The sequence below is a fragment of the Euprymna scolopes genome, chromosome 46 (assembly GCF_053919585.1).
Source record: "Euprymna scolopes isolate OS-2025 chromosome 46, ASM5391958v1, whole genome shotgun sequence".
NCBI lineage: Eukaryota > Metazoa > Mollusca > Cephalopoda > Sepiida > Sepiolidae > Euprymna > Euprymna scolopes.
Window position 1 is genome coordinate 123,341,930 of NC_136527.1, and position 7,254 is coordinate 123,349,183.

Consider the following 7,254-nt stretch of genomic DNA (forward strand, 5'->3'; position numbering starts at 1 on the left):
ATTATTTTTATTAGTGATATTATGTTTAGTCATATTATTATTAGTAGTAGTATAAGTATTAATTTTGGTAGTATTATTATTAGTGATATAGTAATTATTAGTAATATTATTCTTATTAGTATTATTATTAATAGTAATATTCTTAATAGTAATAGTATTATTAGTAGTAATATTATTATTAGTAGTATGATTATTATTATTATTATTATTATTAGTAGTAGTATGATTATTAATAATATTATTATTAGTAGTAGTATAATTATTAGTAATTTTCGTATTAGTAATATTTCTTAATATTTCTTAATATTTTTAGTCATATCATTATTGTATTATTATTATTAGTAGTAGTAGTAGCAGTAGTAATATTCTTATTAGTATTATTATTATTAGTAGTAGTAGTATTGTTAGTCATATTATTAGTAGTAATATTAGTAATATTATTATTAGAAGTATTAGTAGTAGTAATAGTAATTTCTTATTAGTAATTTTAATTTTTTGTAATTTTAATTTTATTATTATTATTATTATTAGTAGTAGTAATTTATTAATTTTAGTTTTAGTAATTTTATTAGTAGTAAAAATATTAGTAGTAAATTTTTATTAGTATTAATTTTATTATTCTTAGTAGTAATTTATTACTTTTGTTAGTCATAATTTATTATTAGCAGTAATTTTATTGTTATATAAGCATTAATACTTTTATTATTATTAGTAGTAATTTTATTAGTAGTAGTAATTTTATTATTATTAGTTGTAATTTTTTTATTAGTAGTAGTAATTTTATTATTAGTAGTAGTAATTTTATTATTAGTAGTAGTAATTCTATTATTATTAGCAGTAATTTTATTGTTATATTAGCATTAATACTTTTATTATTAGTAGTATTAATTTTATTATTATTAGTAGTAATTTTATTATTAGTAGTAGTAATTTTATTATTATTAGCAGTAATTTTATTGTTATATTAGCATTAATTATTTTATTATTATTAGTAGTAATTTTATTATTATTAGTAGTAATTTTATTATTCGTTGTAATTTTCGTAATTATAGAAGTAGTATTTTTATTAATAATAACTTATTAGCAGTAATTTATTATTGGTATTAATTTTATTAGTATTATTAGTTGTAGTAATTTAATTTATTATTAGTAATTTTAATTTTATTATTAGTAATTGTATTATTAGTAATTTTATTATTTTTAGTAGTAATTTTATTACTTTTAGTAGTAGTAATTTTCATTATTAGTACTAATAATTAGTACTAAATTTTATTATTAGTAGAAATTTTTATTATTAGTAGTAATTTTATTATTAGAAATTTTATTAGTAGTAGTAATTTATTAGTATTAGTTATTTTCATTATTATTAGTAATTCTTTTCTTATTGTAAATTTTTTATTAGTACTAATTTTTATTATTAGTAATTTTATTTTTATTAATTTTATTTTATTATTGTAATTTTAATCATTATTAGTAATTTTTGTCTTTAGTAGTAATTCTTATTTGTAATAGAAATTCTTATTAGTAGTAATTCGTATCATTAATAATTCTTATTAGTATAAGTAATTTCCATTATTATTAGTTATTTTCATTATTATTAGTAATTTTCATTATTATTAATAATTTTATGATTATTAGTAATTTTTATTATTATTAGTAATTTTCATTATTATTAGTATTTTTTTTCATTATTAGTAATTCTTATCATTATTAGTAGTTTTTATTATTATTTGTAATTTTTATTATTAGTTGTAATTTTTATCATTATTAGTAATTTTATTATTTGTAGTAATTTTTATTATTTGTAGTAATTTTTATTATTAGTAGTAATTTTTATTAGTAGTAGTAATTTTTATTAGTAGTAGTAATTTTTATTATTAGTAGTAATTTTTTTCATTATTAGTAATTTTTATCATTATTAGTAGTAATTTTTATCATTATTATTAGTAATTTGTATTATTATTATTAGTAATTTTTATTATTAGCAGTAATATAAAAGAAAATATCAGGACCTAAAAAATGATCTAAAAACGATATGGTCACCACCGATAACATCAAACGGAAAAGTGACAGTGTTCTACGACAAAGACATACAGGCAGGCAGATACATAAAAGACAAGGCCATCAAGCAAGATATAGTAATATGGAACAAGCCCGAAAGAACTGCACTCATTATCGACGTCACAGTCCCAAATGATTTCGGCCTTAATAAAGCTGAATGGGAAAAGATAACAAAAATATCAGAACCTAAAAAATGATCTAAAAACGACATGGTCTCTGAAAGAAATAAACATTATACCGGTTGTGATAGGAGCAACTGGATTAATAAAAAAGAATCTTCATAAATACTTAGAAGCAATCCCTGGAAGACCAAGCTGTAACGAAATACAAATAGCAGCCATAAAGGGAACAGCATCTATTCTTAAAAGATCCCTCGGATATAAATTTAAATTATAACGGAATCAAGTGTTAGCCCCAGGAAGGATTCGCCCCTTGATCTCTTGAAACTTACTGAAGTGTATTTTATTTTATACACTTTCATCCCCTGTGCTTATAACCGTGCTTATTAGGTTTGATTAAGATTCAATAGCTTACTCAGGGTATTCATGTATTAGTTCACACAATTCAGTAATCAAATAATTGTATTATTATTATTTGCACATAACTCGCTCCAGGAAGGATTCGCCCCTTGATCTCTTGAAACTTACTGAAGTTAAATTAAAAAAAAAGAAAAGAAAAGCTCGATACAAAGATCCCTACATAAGTTAGTATTAGTATTAATTTTTATTATTAGTAGTATTTTTATTATTAGTTATTTTTATTAGTAGTAGTAGTAATATAAAACAAAATATCAGGAACCAGCTATCCCTACGTAAGGTAACATAGCAAAACCAATGCATGGACAGGATATACCTACCGAAGCTAGAAAGGACTTGTCCTGCCTTGATAGAGTTCAAAATAGACTTCGTAGCATCGTAGGAGATGTCCTTTTCTCTTCCTTGCAACCTCTATCTCACAGAAGAGATGTTGCGAGTTTGTTTCTGATGTATCGTTATTTTCAGGGAAAGTGTTCGACTGAGCTTCAATCTATGGTCCCCCCTCGCCAAACTTTCACAAGAAACACTCGTCTAGCTGTAAACACTATCAATAATTCCCCCCACTCTTTATCTGTGCCTAAACCTAAACATAGATTCCATGAACAAAGCTTCTTTCTTAGAACTGCACGCCTGTGGAACTGTCTTCGGTTTTCCTGCTTTCCGGCTGACTACAATATGGTTGTCTTCAAGTCTAACGTAAATAAGTTCTTGATGAGCCGTTCCATATAAGTTATCAAATTTACCAAATTTTCATTACTAATGATTACTATATTGTCCAATTTCTACTGTACACTCTTTAACCCTTATCCTTGAGTGGCCTCTTGGCCTTGAAAATGTGGTGATGCCTATGTAAAAAAAAAAAAAAAGGTAACATAGCAAAACCAATGCATGGACAGGATATACCTACCGCAAAAAGAAGGGGGTTTAGGCCTCACTGAATTCAACCATGCATATCGAGCAACCGCAGTAAACATGGGCCAATACATTAAAAAGTTCAACGGACATGACAATGGGAATGGTGAAAGACCATCATGATCATTCTTCTACAGTGATGTTACCTTAAGTAATAGCACGAAGCTGGATACTCCACCAGACTAGATAAATTTTTGGCCTTGAAAACCAAAAGACCAAAACAAAATATAAAAATGGTTAATTCTCTTTACTTACTCAGTGTTTGAAAGATATTTCTTAATATCACATTGTGATTTGGTTCCAAGCGCATTTGATGTGTATTTTATTTCATTCAAATTAAATCAACGTTTCTATATGGAACTCACACCCTTGACGTTATCCTCGCGTTACTTACGCACCGTTCCAACATTTCAAAATACAACGCACGGCTCTTAACAAACAGACTTCTCTTTCTTCAACTTTATAACATGACAAGGAAGAAGAAGAAGAAGAAGAAAAAGAAAGAAAACAACACACTGAGGATAGAGTATAACTACCGCAAAAGTATGTAAATATCTTCATTGGAAGATCTGTGGAGAGATGCAACTTGACAAGTCACATGTATATACACGTCAGGGAGAAGCAATTCTCCTGCCAGGTGTGCATAACCCACATTAGCTTTCATGAGGAATGGTGCACCTTCTCCAAGTGATGGATACTCCACCAGACTAGATAAATTTTTGTCCTGGAATCCAGTAAGACCAAAAGATATACTACAACATATGAAAATGGTTTATTGGGGAGAGGAAAATTATGTTCTTAGTTTCTTAAACACCTAATATCTGGATGGCCTTAATAAAGTTGAACGGGAAAAGATAACAAAATATCAGGACCTCAAAATGATCTAAAAACGACATGGTCTCTGAAAGAAATAAACATTATACCAACTGGTTTAATAAAAAAGAACCTTCAGAAATACTTAGAAGCTGCTTTTTCTTACCCTTAAAATATGTTTGTTTTATTTATTTCTATGGAGTATAGAATTGGAGTATATTATTCCGTTTTCCTGCTTTCCGGCTGACTACAATATGGTTGTCTTCAAGTCTAACGTAAATAAGTTCTTGATGAGCCGTTCCATATAAGTTATCAAATTTAACAAATTTTCATTACTAATGATTATTATATTGTCCAATTTCTACTGTACACTCTTTAACCCTTATCCTTGAGTGGCCTCTTGGCCTTGATAATGAGTTTATACCTATGAAAAAAAAAGAAAAGAAAAAGTCCAATGTGAACAAGTTCTAATTGAATCGTCCCCCTAAGTAATCCAAGTTGCTAAAATCACAATGACTAATGTATACCTATTAACCCTTATCCTCGAGTGGCCTCTGGGCCTTGATAAGTGGTGACACCCTTGAAAAAAAAACAAAAAAAAAACTGGAATCTTAAGCAGATATCAATCATACCAGTTATTATAGGTGCCGCAGGGATTATGAAGAAGAACCTGAAGTTTGTGCATATTCTTGTTCTGAAAATAAAAAAAAACACCTAGTCAGATACAAATTCCATATAAAACATAAGGTTGAATTTGTGAAATTTTTCGTTTTAATTGTTTTCATGGCAAAATTCATACATTTACTTTAATATAATCTTTTCTTTATTACAGATATGAATTTTGGAGGGTGACAAAATATTACTGCAGATGAAAACTTAAACATGTCAAAATCATTTCCAAAGCTGGGGGAACGTTTCCTGAAAGGTTGTTATGTCCTGGCCATGGTAAACGACAGGCACATCAATTACAGTTAACAAATAAACGCTCTTATCTTTCGGTATCATCAATTTTCTCCAGAGAATTACCCGAACAAAATGAAAGAGGGAGAGAGACATGAATGCATATCAACCAGAAAAAACTTACAAAAAAAATTTACAAATCCTAAAATTTGACCTTTTGTCTCACCTTACAATCTTGATTGATCTGATTATGAACACACCCTTAGCTCTTAGTAAGGGACACATAATATCTTGAATTTAAGTTTAAAATAAGATAGCCAACATTTACTCTCAGTTATCAAAAGAAATACGATTTGAGTAAAAACGGGCCCCTATCATATAAAAGAACCTACTGTTGATTTTAATTGTCTGGCCTTACTACTTGTGCGGTAATAATGACTTGAATTTAGGTTAAAAAAATGTTCAAATGCATGGAAAGTGTATGTGGATCTTCATTTCCACAGGAACACATTTTTAAAAAACACTTCTGGACTCACACAGAAGAGAAACCATATTCATGTGGAGCAGCTTTTCCAACCAATATGCAAACACACACAGGAGAAAAACCCTTCTACTGCGAAGCATGTGGATGTTCATTTTCTGACTGTTCCAGTTGGAAAGTCCACTCCCAAAGACATGAAGAAGAAAAAACGTTTCCTTCCAAATCATTTGATCCGAAGTTAGCAGCAAATTCAAATTTGAGAAAACACCGGAAACTAGATGCCACCGCCAAAACATTTTCTTGTAAATACTGCAGGTCATCGTTTACAACGAAGCGAATTTTAGATAAACACATCTTAACACACACAGGAGAGAAACCTCATTCTTGTGAAATCTGTGGTGCTGCTTTCACGTCGACTTTCCGTTTGAAAACTCATATTCGAATACACACTGGAGAGAAACCATATTGCTGTGACGTCTGTGGATCTTCATTTTCGGATCATTCTCACTTGAGGGTACACCTGAGACTGCATACCGGCGAGAAGCCATATTCTTGTCAGTTTTGCAATGCAAAGTTCTCGGACAATTCTAACTTTAACAAACACCTGATATCGCATACTACAGAGAAACCTTTTCGTTGTGCAGTTTGCAAATCTGCGTTTAAACACAACTACCTTTTTAAAAGGCACTTGCGAAAACACATGAAAGAAAGTATGTAAGTTCGGATTGGAAAGTATTGGAAGATCTGTGAAAGAAAGTATTTCGAGGTCTGTGGAGAGTATAGAAAGATCTGTGGAAGAAAGTATTGTGAGGTCTGTGGAGAGTATTGAAAGAAAGTATTGGAAGATCTGTGAAAGAAAGTATTTCGAGGTCTGTGGAGAGTATTGAAAGATCTGTGGAAGAAAGTATTGTGAGGTCTGTGGAGAGTATTGAAAGAAAGTATTGGAAGATCTGTGAAAGAAAGTATTTCGAGGTCTGTGGAGAGTATTGAAAGATCTGTGAAAGAAAGTATTGTGAGGTCTGTGGAGAGTATTGAAAGAAAGTATTGGAAGATCTGTGAAAGAAAGTATTTCGAGGTCTGTGGAGAGTATAGAAAGATCTGTGGAAGAAAGTATTGTGAGGTCTGTGGAGAGTATTGAAAGAAAGTATTGGAAGATCTGTGAAAGAAAGTATTTTGAGGTCTGTGGAGAGTATTGAAAGATCTGTGGAAGAAAGTATTGTGAGGTCTGTGGAGAGTATTGAAAGAAAGTATTGGAAGATCTGTGGAGAGATGCAACTTGACAGATTGTTGAATATGGCATCATCTAGAGATCCAATTTCCATACTTGAAGTCCTACGTAACTAATACATTCACTGGAGAAAAACCTTTCTGCTGTGAAATATGTGGGTCTTCCTTTTCTGACTCCAGCAATTGGATTGTTCATATGAGGATGCACACCGGAGAAAAAAAAACACGTGAAAAGAAATCAGAATCTTAGGAAGATTGCCACCATTCCCAAAAATACAAAAAGAAACTGGAATCTTAGGGAGATATCAATCATACCAGTTATTC

The 7,254-nt window shown here is 29.5% G+C and overlaps 1 long non-coding RNA gene across 2 annotated transcripts in view; it reads left to right on the plus strand.

Moving 5' to 3' along the window:
* Window positions 1-6,969, plus strand: part of LOC145271149 (uncharacterized) — a 32,252-nt gene extending 25,283 nt beyond the window's left edge. Inside the window, exons 2-3 of one of the 2 annotated variants that reach the window (XR_013865711.1) lie at window positions 5,155-6,823; window positions 6,882-6,969. This is a non-coding gene — a long non-coding RNA (uncharacterized LOC145271149). Of the gene's footprint in view, window positions 1-5,154 lie in introns of both variants that reach the window. The other variant, XR_013865710.1, reaches the window with a different exon arrangement.
* The last annotated feature ends 285 nt before the right edge of the window (window positions 6,970-7,254 follow it).